Raw genomic sequence first — 19,003 nt, 5'->3', positions numbered from 1 at the left:
TACTTCCCCACATTCTTCTTCTTCATCTCCTTCCCTTCCCCATTACCTTCAGTCTCACAACATACCCCAATTGTGGATGCCATAGTCTCACTCTCCAGACTGTTCTTGTGTTGACTGGGAATTCTTGTGCAGTATTCACATTTAAAAAAATCACATCGAACATACTAGAACAATATAATTCTCACATGTTTATCACCCACCGGTCAAAGTCAATAACTGATGTTATTTCTGTATTAGGATATCAATGATTATGTGATGCAATAGATCGCATAACAATAGCATAACTTGTTTTCGCTATGACAACAACAATTGACATGAATTCCGTGAGAAAGGAATTACATTTTTTCTCTAGTTTATCGATACATAATTTACCCACCTGTGCCTGAAGTCATTGGAACGCAAAATTACTTGTTTTTTCTTATTATCGATATATTCCGACTAAGATCCATTTTTCCATTCCTCATGCCATATTCGTATTTATTGCACAATTGTTTAGAGTTCATAAGTTCCCAAGTTATGTTATAACAAGTCTGTTGATATTATGGGCAGTTCATCAGTTATCTACATTCATGGCCGATGATCGGCTCCATTATGTCACAGGCTTAAGATGGTGTATCACGATGTTGTTACTTTAATGCTTATGCAGACCTTCCGTGCGAATCTTCGTCTTGTGATCGTTACAACAGGTGTACAAAACTGGATACACAGAGGTCAAGTTGGGGGTTTGAATGATTTAGATTGTCAAAATACTAAATATTATTATATAACCAACTGAAGTGAAACCCGTCGTTGCTCGGGGTTATGAATGGTTTGGAGTAAAGTTTTGAGGTTGTGATTTCTAGTTAACTGGGTGTAGTTTTACGATGAAAATAAAGTTTAGTCAATAATTTTAAAAAATCGCTAATTGAGTTGAGAGCTAGACCACGACAATGTCGTTGGATGACGTTTTTTTACTATTTTAGAGCTTTGAATTTTGAACTTCTATATTTGAGCTTTGTGGTTCCATCTTTGAGATTTCAAACTTGAGCTGTTGAGCTTTGAGCTTTGAACTTTTAGCTCTTAACTTTATTAAATTTTGTCTTTTTAGTTTTTGAACTATTAGATTTTGCGTTCTATCTTTGAGAGTAAAACTTTGAAAACGCATATTTGGCACCTGTCGAAAAAAGTTTTATATCCCTAGTATTACCGGTATTTACGCAAAGTTTTTGGAATGCAATTGAACACAGTAATGATTCTTTTATTTTGAACTGCGAGTGACAAAATTTCATAAAAAAATGACAAAATATTGCTTTAAGTTGTGAGTAAAGGTGGCGGTTGTTCTTTGAAAGCTTGTGTAGACAGTGACCTTCCTCTTGTTTTGAAGGTCAAGTGTGGAAAATTTTATCAAAAAAAATCAAAATACTACTTTAAGGACACTTTTTATGGTTTATGGCTTACAGGTTGGCACATAACTGAAGTCCACGACGCTGCTCGGGCTTTATGCAGAAATTTTCTAAATCACATGTAGACCGTAACTTTCCTCTAATTTTGTACGCCAAATGTGCAAAATTTCTTCAAAAAGTATCAATAATCTTTAAGAGGTGGAAAAAAGGAATAGGGGTGGTTTTTCAAACGCTAATTTAGACAGCGGCCTTCTTCGAATTTATGGTCAATTTCATCAATTTCGTAATAAAGCTTTAGATTTGTATTCAAATCAAATCCACGTCGCCCGCCTGACAGACCGCCACGCACCTGCCATAAACAAACACTCTGCTTTATGTTTTAGATAGAAAATGAATCATTACAAAACAAATTGACATTTTAATCTACTTGTAAAATTTTAATCTTCCGTCAAAAATGCTAAAAACTAAAAACAACCGATCGATCTCAAGGTACACAAGGTTATGTGAACGTCCTTGAAAAAAAATTGTAATGCAATATATGTGGAAACTCTGGGTTGGGAATTGCCAGAACAGACTGCATAACAAATTTAGAGATCATGACAAGAATGTTCAAAGATTGAAGGAAATTGCCAACACAAAAAGCTCAAACTTCAGATCTGTGCACATTATGTAACGAAAAGTATGAAATAATTACAGAAATCACCAATAGTAGTTCTCAATAGAATGACAGCTCTTGCTAAAGGTTAAAGAGAATAACATAAAAATACAAGGAGAGGTTGTATGAGTGGAAAAATAGATAATTTTATTTATTTATTTATACGCCCATTGGGCTTTTACATACATAGTTCTTAAGAAAAATATTCTGAAGATTGTAAGTTCACAATAGTAACAATAATAATACATTTAATCATATCCATTTGACATATTATAACAGCAAGTAAATAGTAAAAGCATACAACAATTATTTGTAGGTATAAACCTCTTGTACAAAAATAAGAATATGTATTGTTAACAAAATATAGAGCGTTTGACTGGTTATTGTGGCCTGTTAAATCTAGGGCGTTCAGTCTGCCATTTTACATACATATTTTAAATAGTTTATATAAAAAAATATTGTAAAGATTATAAGTATAGAATAGTAAAAGCAATAATATAACCTTCACCATTTGATGTATAAAATCAAGATAATGTATAATAATGGACTTATAACTACTATGCTCTATATATTCTACTTGGCAATAGAACTCCAAAACATCGCATTTAAAACTTGTAGAAGCATTAAAAGTTCTAGAATTCACGGTTTCCAAAAAATTCGAAGGCTCGTAAAATAGCAGCAGTAGGTAGATTCTGTAAAATGAATAATTTAGAATGTTGGCACGTTCATGAGGTTTGTTTGCAATGCTTCTTACCTATGCACATATCTTCGACTTTAAATCATGACTGTAATAATGGAAATACAATACCTTCTGATATGTGCATCATAAAGTTTATTATATTTCATTCGCTATATATTAGACAATAGACAAAATTGTATGTCATACTATAACTACTTTGGAGGCGTACGTGTAGTGGCATGATATTTAAACAGATTCGATTGCCATTATTATAATCCGTGATGTATGGCTTGGGATGATGTGTGTTGCATTGTTTTCATTATTTTATGTGAGTATGTGTCGAATTACGGTGTCAAATTGTCGATTTAATTCGGTCATGAACGACAGGTCAGATGGAAGACTAGAGAGATGAAAATACTTGAAAATCTTAGTGGCTATGACCATGAGTAAAGTACATAAACTAACAAACAGTATTTCCATTCCAATTTAAAAAAAAAATCTAATTCAAAATAATAATAAGGGCCATTGAAAGACGATTATTTTAACTTTTTTCCCCCAACATTTTATGATGTAATGATTATCCACGATTTCTTTAATTGCTGTGGAAAACAACGTTTTTCTTAGTACAATTCTTAAGACTTAATAATTTTGTGCATTACAAAAATATAAACTTGTATGTAACTCATATGTATCTCGTATCTCTCATTCGGTTTCATGCTTCGGTTTTTATCATCAATTTATTTTTAGTAAAAATTTACCGCGCAAGAGTCCCAACCAAAGATATTAGAAGAACGAGATGTGCTATGAGCAGTTCATACTGTGTGGAATTGTTTTGCCGAGTGTCGCCGGTTTTGTTCACCAATACTACTGCACACCTTCACTTACGCTAAGGTATCCGCACTAATACATAGAACAGATTTCTGTGCGTACACGTCCCGATACCGTTCAAAGTATCCTAATTAGGTAGTACTCCGCCTACTGTCCGGCGGCCAACATAGCATATCTCGTTCTTATAATATCTTTGGTCCCAACTGATCCCAACCGTCTGGAGCTAGTGAGACTATGGCGTCCCCAATTGGAGTATGTTGTGAGGTTGAATGTAGTGGGGAAGGGAATGATAATTCACCAAACACGGCTAAAGCCTTTCTAAGCAACGATTCAACACTGTATGGTGGTCTTACACCAGGGTGATACTGATAGTATCTTCCACTCTGAAACATGCCGCAAGTATACTATATATTATTTAAAATTAATAAATTGTGAAACAACACAAGAATTTGAACCCGTGACCTTCGTATTACTAGTCGAGTACCTAACCCCTCAACCGCGGAAGCCGTCAAATATGGTATACATTTTGATATGCATAAATCTCGAGTTGTAGCGGTAGTATTGTTTTTTTATTTACTATTATATTGTTTTTTGTTTCGTTGGCTTTTTAGTGACATAAATACAAAAAAAACGAGCATTATTTCCGAGCTCTCAATTTCAGAAAATGAAACCATTTTTAATACGGATTTAACCAACTATCGTAGGGTTCATTAAAAAATATTTAAAAACTTTGTAAAAACAGTGAACACGATTTAAAGCCATCAAATAAATTGTCAATCACAATCACACACCTATAGTGACGCAAATATCTGAAAACAATGATTTTTTTATTAAAAAAAATATGCAAACATTATTTTTTAAATTTATTTATATTTTCTTCACATTGAAATGTAATTTTTCCAATCTTCTTGACTAGCAAGCCGAAGGTCGCGGGTTCGAATTCCAGCACGCGCAAGTAAATTTTTACAATTTATTCATTTACAGTATTATATAGTTCCATAGTGGAAGATACTCCCAGTATCACCCTGGTGTAAGACCACCAATCAGAAATGGCTTAAGCCGTGTTTGGTGACCAGATCTGAATAGCCAGGTACTCTCCCCACCTTCCTCCCCCATCTCCTTTCCCTCCCCACTAACTTCAGCCTCACAACATACCTCAATTAGGGATGGCATAGCCTCACTAATTTCAGATGGTTGGGAGCAGTTGGGTGCGGTAATCACATTTTAAAAAAATTACTTCACCAAGACAATTACAAATGCTAGCAAAGGCTCATTGAGAAGCCAAGTAACGCTTACGCAAGTAATCTGTTTTATTTTAATTAAGTGCTGCCCTTGATCTTGTTTTATTTTAAGCCGTAACTGGACTTGTAACAGTGCTAAGAGTTATGCTCCTGATTAATATTCTCGATCTGTTCAGCTTTGGTCAACACATAATCCGACGCAGAGCGTTCGCCGTTCTCTTCACTCCTCGCCGTACTAAATGTATGTCTAGCGGTTCAAGTTTGGCGATTAAGGCTTTAACGTAGTACCCATAAATTACGGGTGGATTGGTAATTTAACATTTTCATACTGTAAACTGTAAAACTGTTTGATTGTTGAGGTGAATAGAACTCCTTGGAGATGGGTATCGGGTGAAGATTTTATTCAACTTAAGAATTCTTTTATTAGGCTTGTTATTAAGCTTATTGATTAAGGCCTTATAATACTCATAAACTACGGGTGAACATATCTGGCAGTTTACCTTGTTCAGGGGACAAGATTGTAAACCATAAAACAGTAGAGCAGGCACTATTAAAATACCTGTTGGGCAAACTCAGCATGCCTTAATCGCGTCTAGGTTAGATTCATTAGAGAAGCTTTTTGATTAACGGTTATTCACCAAAATATTAGGTGTCGGTGTCACATGGTTTTAATAATCGAAAAAACTAATTTCGGCTGTAATTCTTGTTTAATGAACTGAAGAATTCGGATTTGCTTTGAATTTGAGTGGCATTTTAAGAATTGGAACTGATTTATAAGCAATAACAAATTTCTTTTTTTTAAACTAATACCTACTTATAGTAATAAATTCTGTGTTTAAAATGCTATTTCTTTTGTTCAAATTTTTAGCTCATATGCAATTACAAATCTTACAAATATAGCTAGTAATAAATAATATTTTTCACTTCACTTAAAATAAAATCACCCGGGAGATATTACATACCTTCATTACGTTTAAGGGTTAAGAGGAAGCTACAAGCCAAAAATGTGTATATTATATCGTAGGTAATAGGTATTAAAATCGCTTGACAAACGGAGTCTAGAAACGTTCGATTTCAAGTAAAAAACTGGTTTTTACTTATTTTGTAAATAATTTTATAAGAGAGCAAAAAAGTTAATCAAGTGAAACTGTCACAGATAATCTTAACTATAAAACCGTATTTTTTAAAAGTTGTTTCCTTTATGCATTCATACATTTCTATTGAAAAGGTATTTTTTGTAGTAGTTTGCATTTATATTTTTTATTGAGTAATTTATTTTTTTATTTGTTTTCTACTGTAGCTTCTTCTAGCGAACCTTCAATTTGACTAATGCATATTTTTTGGTTTTCATAATATACACCAATTCGTTATAAAGATTAATCAAAATAGTTATTTATCATTAAGCTTCGCCTTAAGGAATAAGCAATTTAAACAATAGAGTACTTCAGGTGAAAAAGCCATCACTAATCAGCGCTGTATATATATATTTAAGACTTTATTATTATGATATCCCTCGAATAATACAGGATATCTCATGCTACCATTATGACTAGTTTATTTCTGAGGCCAAGAATTGCAATAAATATAAATTTCAAGAATGTTTTTGACGAACTCTGCTCAATCACACATCTATAAACCTATAGATTCATCTACTTGAAACTGCACCAACGATTTTTTTTATATTTAATTTTTGTACAATATTTAAAATTTCATAGTAAAATCCAGTAATGTTTGCCTCACTGGGTGGTTTACCCGTGCTGAGGTAATAATATTTAATTATTCGCACACACAACAGATTTATGTACATTATTTTTTTACTATGATCCTGAGCAAAATCGTTGATTTTTATTCTTATTTAACATCCTATTCATATTACTCATTGCGGTGCGCAAGTGGGTAGAGAACAAAGTTAGGGACGCCCCAGCCAGTGGCGTGCAGTCCATAAAGGCTGAAAATCAGTGCCTACCCACTGTGAGGAATGCTGTGTCAAGGGGCATTTATGAAAGAAGAGAGGAGGGAACCCATCCCTTCCACTGCGGTGAAAGGCGTTTTCCGATAGATTCCTGCTAAAAAGGTCAAAAAGTCTTCCTTGATTAGTCCCTCCCGATCCGGCCTGCCACCCAGTTGGTGGGCAGACGCATCCCCCATCAAGGCCCGAACAAACCTCACCCCACGAATCCAGTCACCCCTACCAAATGTAGCGAACTTCATAGAGTTACCTGTGGCAGAGGTCTAGTCCATTATCTATTAAATGGTTTCCGGAGCGGCGGTACCAACACTCGCTATGTCTACATATGAACTATTATTATGGTGTGCTTTAACTGCTACTAATCTACATAATATTCAATAACACTTTATCTTAATCATACGAATACCTCAGCACAGGTTCTCCTAGAGAGATGTTCACAAAACTTTACTTTTTTTCAATGTGAATATGAATATACTGTGGCATCCCCAACTGATGTATGTTGAGAAGGTTGGAGGTATAAGGGAGGTAGCGGAGAGGAAGAGGATGGCAGAGAAGTAGCTGGTTATCAAAATCTGGTAACCAAACACGGTTAAAGCTATTTCAAGCATCGTTTCAATTCTGAATAGTGGTCTTACACCAGGGCGGTACTGAGAGTATATTTTACTCTGAAAAGTGCTAAAATATGCTATATATTATTTTGAATCAATTAATTGTAAAACAAAACAATAAACGAAATAAAATTTACTTCCGTATGCTGGGATTTGAACTCGCGACTTCTGGAATGCTAGTACCACGAAGACCGTCATGTAACCTTTTAAATACATACAGTCTCTGATTCTGACACCCTACTACCATATTTTATATTAGAAAATAATTGTATTTCTGATATAAAACATTGTATTGTATGTAATGTATTACTTGCACTTATTAACCTGTAAACCGTGGGCACGAGAATAGAAATAAAAATAAATAAGTGCGGGAAATTTTTTGATCAAAGTCTGTTTTAAGTTTTTGGTAAGTAAGGTGTCATTCTGTCACTCATTAATTCAGTTGGATTATAAATTTAGATGATAATAAAAGTGTTTTTTTCAAATATTCAATACACACTGAAATGACTACTACAAGAATTTTTTTACAATTGTATTTATTATATTAATGCGTTAATGTTGATGTGACTACACTTTTGATTATTTTTTAAATACCGTGTACTACCAAAGATATGTTGCTGATATAAGCTGGCCGAAAAGCGTCTGACATCACGAAACATGCACGACGGTACTCCAGCATTGCCATTTGATTTAAGGCGAGACAATACCCCAAAATATAGCCAGAATCTTTACGAGCCAAGTGAAGCAGCCGTGCGCAATAATATATGGCGCGCGGCTCTGGTGTATTGAACAGACCTTCGGTTGAATTTGCCCTATCAAATCTCTAAAATAAAGTGGGAATATACTTTTAACGACGTAAGTGATGAAGGCCCGGCGTAACGGACATACCTACGATCGACTTTTCCCTAGCTGGCCTAGAAAATAAATCTTCTTTGTGTGGTTTATTTTAATTATTTCTGATGAACGTATTACTAAAATCTCAAATGTTTCTAGTTCGTACCTGAAAAACTACAGACAACCTACCTTTTGGTCAAATAGCAATGCACGCCACTGGCTCCAGGAAGACACACCACTATCAAGCTGTGCAAATACTTGAGTTTATATAATACGATAATTTAATGCAAATTTATAATTATACTTTTTTTCAATGCTTATATTAGAATGTATTCATATTGCGCATATATGCAAAGAGCTAGTGGGTGTAGAAAGAAGCTGGGGACGCCCCAGGAAGACATAGCATTATCAGGTAAGACAAATAGGTAATTGAGTCAGATTAGATTTTTCTTGATGTCTACACCAAAACTAAACGGTGAAAACAACATTAATTAAACTAGTTATAGTACTGATGGATATGATCCTTCCTTATGAAGGGGGTTAAATAAGGAAGAAACGCGATACGACATAATAACCCTGGTCGGACTAACCGAGCACTTGTGGGACTGCAGGTCAGATCGGGAGAGACTGGTTTGGGGAGACGCTTTGACCTCTCCAACTGGTCTTTCGACTCATCGCCTTGCGCGTCCGTCTACTATATGTCCGTCACTCCGGGTCTCACTGATCCCTAGATTCCTACACAATCCTCATATGTTTTACCTTTTTTTGACCCAAAACTTTCTCTCCTTCCTTTCCTTTAAAAAGACCCTCCACACGGCATCCCAAAATATTACATAGGCACTAAGGGAAATTATTTTCATAAAGAACTCCTGTGTGGGGTTAATGTAAAAAAAGTCCAAATTTCTCCCACCAGAGCCAATAGGGCCACGGAATACCCAATAGGGGTATGTTGAAAGGATTGAAGGGGTGAAAAGGCAAAAGAGATGTGAAAGAGATGTGAAAGAGGAAGGTGGGGAATTAACTGGTTATTCAAATAAGGTCATCAAACATGGCTAAAGCCATTTCAAACAACGTCACAAATCTGAATTATGGTCTTTTACCATGGCGATACTGAGAGTATCTTTCACTCTTCCATTTCACTGAATTTAAAGTGGCTGACGTTAACAAGTATACAGAAATAAAATAATGGATCATTTTGAAATATGTATATCATCATACCTTTTAATATTTATATTCAAATTTTAAAAAAATCTCCTTTTGATTCTGAATAAAATTCTTCTAATTTAAAAGATCTCAAAAAAAGTACTAATTTATTTGAGATTCTGCCTGTAACTCCAGTTCAATTAACTCTGGAATATGAATTTGCTTCGAAATTGAATGTCATTTTCAAAATTTCAACTAATTTTGGGTAACAATTTCAGAACGAAAACTATTTTATAATAATTCTATATTTGAAATGTGTTTGTTTAAATTTTTGTACGAATCTAGAAATTTTTCAAGTATACTAACGGTGTTCATTAGAATGGTAAATTCGATTTCTTATCGTCTATAAAATTTATTATGTTTGTTTTTGAAAAGCAGGAATCCTGAGATTTTTTATTGTTATTAATCTTTCAGCTTCACAAATCCTATAATAATTATAATATTCCTGGATTTTTCACAGATCTGCTCTAGTTCTCTCCTAAATTCACAGGTAGGTAAACTCTAGTCCGGTATTTGGACAATATTTTAAGCATAGTCCGAGGGTGATTTAATGCGTTTACCTTGCGTTCCCATTCCAAGTGCACGGCTTCTCGAGGCTGCTTAGTTCTCACGCGATTCCGCTTTGCCCGCGATAATCACTGAATAGTAATGTCTCTGAATACTAATGATCACACTAAAAAACCTCAAACTTTCCAAATTCGATTATAATTTTCATCGATCCAAACAACCATATTTCACCTAATAAATTTTGTATATTGAGTTTTTAAATTTCATCTGTCTTGTATTTTTTTTAAATCGACTGTCGAAAACGAGCACTTTTGATTCTGTGAATTCGAAACTAACCTATGTAAAATATCGATGGCTTGGAGCACATATATTTTGCGACAGTAAATCGAACTTCATAAATGCATGGGAGGTGGATATGGATACCGTCGCCCCTTTACCCATTTGTTTTGGATAACCAACACTTTTTCCAAAGGTGGTTTGGTTCGCTATGTTTAGTCAATTGCAAGGGTGCCCGAGTTCATGAAGTGAAATTTGCCTTGGTCTTGGTGGCTTATGCGCCTGTCCACCAACTGCGTGGCGTGCCGGATCGGGAGATGCCAGTTGAGAGAAACCCTTTGACCTTTCCTACTGTTCTCTCGACCCAACGACTTGCACCGCAATGGTATAGATGGATTCATACGATCGTCACTCCTGGACACACTAATGCCCGAATTCCTACCCACATATCTTACCTTTTTCCTTACCAGATCTTCCACTCCTTCATTACCTTTAAAAGATCCTACCCTCAGCATCTTCGAAAATGACATAGACCGTGAGGCAAGTTGTTTTCCTCAGCGCCTCCTGAGCGTAAACTTAAAAGCCTCTTGGATAATTTGATTTTAACGTCGGTATTGACATGTAAATACTTAAATTAATTAAATTTAGTTGTAATAATATGATTTGCAGATGCCATATTTCAATCCAAAAATCGACGGGTACCTCTTACGATATTCTAAAAAAAAAGTGAAAATACATATCTTCAAGCTATCCTATCGATGTGCAATTTTGAGAAACGCTTTTGAAAAACATAAATAAGTAAATATCTGAGACCTTGTTTTTTTTACATTTACTCCACACAGGAGGCCCTAAGGAAAATAATTTCTCTCAGGGGCTATGTCATCTTTTGGAATGCTGTGTGGGGGTCTTTTTTAAGGAAAGAAGGAGGGAAAGTTCTGAAAAGGTTGTGAGCGTTGGGTAGAAATCTAGGGATCATTTAGTCCAGGAGCGACGGACATATGAATATATTCGATTGATGAGTCGAGAGATCATTTGGAGATGTCAAATGATCTTCCCAAACTAGCCTCTTCCAATCTGGCACGCCACGCAGTTGGTGGACAGGCGCATCCTGATTATCGTTTGCTTTAGTAATATTTGATAAATAAATAAATTAAAAACTAGTCTTAAACTTGTGTTGTTATTGCTTACAGACATCGCAACGTCCCGTTAAGAGAAAACCATTTTAAGACGATAAAAATATAACTAGGCACTCAATTATTTCATCATTATTTCAAGCGGGTCTGTCTGTCAATTTTGCATAAATGTAAAAAAAAAAATAATATGTATCTATACAACATCCAAAATAATCATTAAAATCATTTTATACAATATCATTTTACATCAAGTTCAAATCATCGTATCTCAAATTAAATGGGATTTATATATTCCTTTAAGTTTTAGAGCCGCTGTGACGATTGTACAGTGTAACTGAAATAATGAAGTAATCTGCAATCATAAGTGTAACACGGGTCTAATGATATGTTAGTATTTTAGTAACTGGGGCTAAATCTGATGCTATGTGCTCAGTTTTATTAATGTCGTTACACATTATGAATTAGGTAGGCATAGAGATGATAATAAAACTAGCGCAAATCCGTGAAAATTAAGGGTCAATGTGAATTCTCTAAAAATCGTTCCAATTTTGAAAATGATAAAAAATAAAATAGTTAATGGTAAAATTGCAAAAAAATTAAAATTAATCTAGTTTTCAGCTGCATTGCTATGATAGGCTTATTTATGTCGGGGGAGATGATAAAATATGAATTAAAGTTCATTTTTCAAAAGTTCACGTGTTTTCACAGTTCGACGATCACCTTTTTTTCTTGCTTGTATGATTTGAGTCAAGTTTGAAGGTTAAGAAATACCCATAAATTATTTAAATAACATAATATAATAACCTGGTAACTTATTTTAATATTTTTCCATCTCCCCTAAAGTAAATATGTAGTTATTTCTAGTAGTAAGTAAGTTGAAAGCAAGTGTTATTTTTCTAAATTGTCTATTAAGCGTGTGGCGTAATTCTAAAACTTATTTTGATTTTCTGTTAAAAAAATTATATGATGGTACTTCATCGATTGTCTGAATTCTTCACACAATCAGTTCTAATTTTGAAGAAGGCAATGGAATTCAAACCAAATCCGAGTAGTTATAGAGTTCATTTAACACGAGTTACAACTGCACAGAAAATAAAAAAAATCTAATCACTCCAAAGAATCCATGCAGATTTTTTGAAATACTATGAAATCGAGATTCAAAATCCTTTGCTTTAACTGCCATACATATCCACACATAGCTGGCCACACGCTACACACGGCTGCGTGGGGTAGGTGACGTCATAGCCACACGCGTGGGCTGCAGCGGATGCGCCGGCCGAGCGTTGCTTGCAGGGCCCACGGTGGCAACGTTACGCACGTTTCTACACCGCTCCCTCCTTTTACACTCTTCAAACCATCGCAAGCGCTTAAACGAGTTTATTTTTTATTTGACTAAGCATCCTGAAAATGGGTGTTTTCGTAGCGTAGCTCAGCTAGCAATGTGTGACCACATCGCTGCATCAAGCCACGTAGCTTTCATGTCAATCATTGCCGTGGACTTCGTGGGCAGCTGTTTGTGGCCCGCTTAAGAGAAATTAATTTTATAGTTGTTTTAGGTAATCAATCATAAATTATTGGATATCTAGCACCTCACCTCCGAGTTAACGGTGTGATATTCCATGACTTTGTAATTAACACACTTTGACCAAGGATTAATAATATTTGCAGGTATCGTCATTCCAAAACAATAATACCTATAATATGGACAGATAAAACTTCAATTTAAAATTTTTGCTACAAAATTATAAATCTGATTGCGTTAATTCAATGCAAATTTCAGCTGTTAATGTCAATTTTATCATAAACCATGGAGTTTTTATTTTTTCTTATTTCTTAAATTTACTAGCAAGACATTCCTGGGTTATGAATAACCTGGCAATCTTTGATAATGTCCTACTACCACCACAGTAAGCAAAAAATATTACTCGTGTTGTGATGGAGAACTTAGCCAGCCGAGGAATTGAACACACTACGCCTGGGTGGGATCCAAACGCGATGTAAACTCAGCTATTGATCGGTCAAATTATGATTTTACAGTTTTTGTAATAAAAACTGTAAATCTCAAAAATAAGACAATATTTACCAGTTCGCTCCCTTGGTTGAAATACTAGACAAAAATGCTTTTTTTAATATCTTATTATCATAAAGCATTTATCTCAGAAATCTACAATGTTCCTAAAGTCAAAAAAGACCACCCAAAATGCATTATTAAAAACTTTGGAAGCAATAATAATATATGTTCTACAACCACAGATATAGCAATATCTCGTGTGTAACTATTGACCAAAACCCGAAATGGTCCCAACGCTTAATAAAAGACAGAGTAAGGAAACTAACACACAAGACATATTTTAAATAAAGATTTTCTTAGAATTATGTATTTTGCCCTTCGCCAATCAATAATCTGGTATGGCATAATAGGATGAATTTATATAAAAAAAACACACATAAAGCTGCTTTACCTAGAACAAAGATTCATAATAAATCATATTCATTTACAGTAAAAATTCTGCTTAGAGAATTTAAAGTCAGAAAACTAAATGCTTTACACTTCTACTATTCAAAATTACAAATTTACAAAGATAAAACATATTCTAAATAAATTTCTATTTAAAAAAAAATCTTAGACAAACATCAATTCTCCCAACTCCAGAAATGTAATAAAAAACAATTGGGTAATTCAATAATAAATACCTTTATTTTCACTATTTTTCACCTTAAAATATACACTGAATAATAATAATAATAATTGGATAATTTGTAGAGCGCCGTTTTTGTGAAAAATCACCTTAAGGGTTAATAAATAAACAAATAATGTTTATTTATTAATAAACATTTATTTATTAATAAACATTATTTTGTAATGTCTGTATATTATTAGGCCCATTATTATTTAATGTGTATATATACGATATTCACAAATGTTTTTTACATGCTAATTACCTAGCATATGCAGATGAAAAAAATATATACTTAGTTATTAAATCATACAACGACTGCATTAAACTTCAAGAGGACCTCAATCGTCTTTTTGTCTATTGCAAATTAAACAAACTTGTTATTAACATCGCAAAATGAAATAAATTAACATTTACACGTAATAAAAATAAAATATCCTTTGTATACACACTAAACGGCACACATCAATGAAGTAAAATATATCAGGGACCTTGGGGTAACACTGGATGTTAAATTAAACTTTATCCAACACACTGATGACATCATTAACAAAGCCAATAAAATGCTGGGATTTATAATTCGCATAGCAAAACCCTTCCACAACATAAACACTCTATATTTCCTTTACTCCTCATATATTCGCCCGCACCTGGAACACTGTACAACGATCTGGACTCCTTTATACTAAACTCATATCGAAAGAATAGAAAGAATTCAAAAAAAAAATTTAAACACATAAATTATAAACTAAACACTTATACCGAATCCATTAAATTTCATAATTTTAACTCCCTCCAAACACGACGTCTAATTTTTGATCAAATCTTATTGTTTAAAATCCTAAATAATGGTCTGGACTCACCAAAACATACCAATTTAATAAATCTTCATATTCCGTCTAGATCAACTCGACAATCTGATTTATTTTATCTACCCTCGCGTAGAACAAACATTCGAAAAAATTCCCTAATTCCTCGTATATGTGCACAATATAATACAAAATTTTACAGCATTGACATTTTTGGTAATAACCTAAAGAAATGTCGATATGAAGTAATGCCTACGATCGATTATTAATATGTGAGTATGGAATGTATCAGGAGTATCTCCTATCCTCTCCCTATTTTCCTCTTCCTCTCCCCTTCCTTTAACACCAAATTAATTTTAAGATATTAAAACTTCATTTCCAATGAACTTTAGCATGAGGAACTTCTGTGGCTTGACTTTAGTTAACTTGTATATTTATATCTATCATTGTATATTATGTAAAAGCTGTTTGTTTCTTACAAAATAAATAAATTCCATAAAATTATTATTACATCGTTACATATTTAATTGTAAGTTTTCTAACATTACATACCATAGTCTCAACTGCTCCCGACAGTGATATTATGGCATTCCCAATTGGGTTATGTTGTGAGGCTGAAGGTAGAAGGGAGGGGAAGGAGATGGGTTCTTGCAAGTAGAAGTACCTGGCTATTCGGATCTGGTCACCCAACTCGGCTAAAGCCATTTAGAGCAACGTTTTAATTTTAACGGTAGTGTTACCAGGGCGATACTGAGAGTATCTTCCACTCCCAAACATGCCGCAAGCATACTATACATTATTTTTAATTAACAAATTGTGAATTAACACAAATTCATCAAATATATTTTAACCTACAAAAATTTAAAAATAGCATTTCATAATATGATTAACAATATTTTTTAATACATTATTATCAACATCTATAAAACCACATTTTTAAATAACTTGAGGTTGAAAATTTTCAACTATTTAAATATTTATTAAAAAAAATAGTATTGAAATAGTGTGAAGCCTTTTCTAACTTAGGCTAATATTTTTCTACATAGTTTATATACTACATAGAGATTTAATTGTTATTTATTAACGTTTATCCATTATATGATTAATAACACGTAGCAATATGTCATAGTGTTTGTCATTTAATGACAAACTATTTTGACGTTCGTATTATTCTCGTCGTGTTCGATATAAATTATATAGCATTACCATATTATAACTTCCCGTCAAGTGTCAACGATTTACGAACTAGTAGTGTTAATGGCTTACACGGTAAAACAATACCGGCATTGTTTATTGAGCTGAAGAGTGCCATAACTTCATACTGTGTTTATATCAAATATGTGGGCGATGAAATGAAATCATCGGTTTTACTTTCAACGTTACAAAGTGAAACGTTTTTTTTTTAATATAATATGATAAGCTTCTAACTATTTATTCTAATCATCAAAAATGACTAAAGCCATTTCAAGCAATTTTTCAATTGTTAATGATGGTGTTTTACCAAATGTTATGAATATACTTAAATTGTCGGACTGATTATTTCTACGTAAAATTCTATATGATGCATTTGATAATCCAGAATTACTTGAATTGATAAGCTTTCGGATTCAACTACGTAATACTATTTAGAAGTTGGAATTAATTCTGGGACTAACTACCATAATTTCGTATTCTTTATTGCCCTGAATACTAATGAAAGGAAAAAATTACTGGTCTTCAATTTATCAATAAATAAAATACAAAAGATTTTTACTGAGGCCGTTCAGTTTTGTGTAATATTTTTTTTATTTTATTTAGGTTCTCCTATGTAAAAGCCCCCTAAAAGGGGTTTAATAAATAAATAATTCACTGTAATGCACAATATCATTTTTTTAAATTATTAAATATTTATTGTAATAGTCTATTAAGTGTAATATTATAGTGTATGGCAGTGTTGTTAATGTAATAATTCTTAATATCTATTGTGATGGTGTTGTTAAGTAATATTGCATTGTAGTTAATGTAGTAATTCTAAATATCTATTGTGATAGTTTATTTAAGTAGTATTGTAGTTTAGTTAAGGTAGTAATTCTAAAAATCTATTGTGATACTGTAGTGTAGTTTAAGTAATATTGTAGTTTATGATAGTGTAGTTAATGTAGTAATTCTAAACATCTATTGTGATAGTGTAGTTAAATAATATTGTATTGAAGTTAATGTAGTACCTAATTCTAAATTTCTATTATGATAGTGTAGTTAAGTAATATTGTAGTTTATCATAGTATAGTTAGTGTAGTAATTCTAAACACCTATTGTGATAGTGTAGTTAAGTAATACTGTAGTTTTTGATAGTGTAGTTAATGTAGTAATTCTAAAAATCTATTGTGATAGTGCAATTAAGTAATATTGTATTGAAGTTAGTGTAGTACCCAATTCTAAATATCTATTATGATAGTGTAGTTAAGTAATATTGTAGTGTCTGATAGTGTAGTTAATGCAGTAATTCTAAGCATCTATTGTGATAGTGCAGTTAAGTAATATTGTATTTATTTATTTATTTATTGACGCCCTATTGGGCTTTTAAGTACATAAAAATTACAAATTTCATTTTTAGCAACAGTATAAAACAAACAATACAAAATCGAAATAAAATATGATGATTTCTCATACATTATTTACATTTAAAAAGTGGTGGACTAATTTGGCTTTAAATGTATTGAAGTTTAAATTAAATATGTCAGCGACATCACTTAGTTCATTGCCCAACCTATGTATTCTTTCTAACACAGAATTCGTAGCGAAGTTATTGTTGTAGAATAAAATATTCCGTCTAGTATATTTTGGAGGTATATGTAAAGATAGCAAGTTTATAGTGTCAGGGCAGTCTAACCTTGAATGAACAATTTTATATAATAAAAGGAGATCAAATATTTTTCGCCTTGCAGATAATTTCGATAAGTTAAGTTTACTGCGTAAATTGACATAATTGATTTCAATAATAGGAATACCAATTTTGAAATTAATAAAACGTAAAAATTTATTTTGAATTTTTTCAATTTGCAAACAATGAGAGTTGAAATGAGGACACCAAATGGTTGCATTGTATTCGTAAGATGAGACGTGTATAGTAATTTTATAGTTTTTATGTTATTAAAGTCTTTAGCGATTCTGAGAATAAATCCAAGCATTTGTAATCCCTTACTGGTAATGCTATTAATGTGATTCAAGAAGCGTAATTTGGAGTCAAAGATAACTCCAAGGTCATTGAATTCAAAAACTCTTTTTAGATTGGCATTGTTAATTGAGTAGTCGAATAATAAAGGGGTTTTAGATCTATGGAAACTGATCGTTTGGCATTTGTTGATATTAAGATATAATTTGTTTACGATGCACCATTCATAAAGTTTATTTAAGTTCATTTGTAGAGTTAAACAATCAGAAGAATTACCGATAGATTTAAACATCTTTAGATCGTCGGCGAATAGAAGAAAGTGAATATTATCGAAAATTAGTGAAATGTCATTAATAAATAGTAGGAAAAGAATTGGTCCTAGGTGGGAACCTTGGGGGACCCCACTTAAGGCAAAAAAAGTGTAAGAAGTTGTGGAGGTAATTTTTACAGATAATTTTCTGTATGATAAGTAACTTCTAAGCCATTCGAGAAAGTTGCCGCTTATTCCCAAGTGTTCTAATTTTTCCATTAAAATGCAATGAGAAACAGTATCAAAGGCTTTGCTAAAGTCAGTATAAATTGTATCAACTTGAAGTTAATGTAGTACCTAATTCTAAATATCTATTATGATAGTGTAGTTAAGTAATATTGCAGTGTATGATAGTGTAGCAATTCTAAATATATATTGCATAGTATCTACTTGATAATTTATAGCATTTTTTTAAAGAGACAGTTCAACGTTGAATTCAAGTGAATATTGCTCCGAGAAACGCCTGCGTCCTTTTCGTAAAAACCTTAAGTTTGGATTCGAGGCCAAAATACCCAACCAAACTGATAATATTTTTTTTTATCTAACGGTATGGCAAATATATATCTAGTACGGATATAGTGTTATTCTATTTACTTGTGTTTTAAATTTGATATATAGGCCGCAAATATTTTTCAAAAGGTGCCTCCCAAATCATTAAATTGAATACAATAATGGCCTCTATGCTATATAAAGAAGCACATATTTGCAACACCTTTTGAATACAAAAAAAAATAATTCAA

This window comes from Hesperophylax consimilis, chromosome 8, assembly GCF_061612785.1.
Source record: "Hesperophylax consimilis isolate HC1 chromosome 8, BYU_Hcon_1.0, whole genome shotgun sequence".
In the NCBI taxonomy this organism is placed as follows: domain Eukaryota; kingdom Metazoa; phylum Arthropoda; class Insecta; order Trichoptera; family Limnephilidae; genus Hesperophylax; species Hesperophylax consimilis.
Note: the sequence above shows the minus strand (reverse complement) of the source record.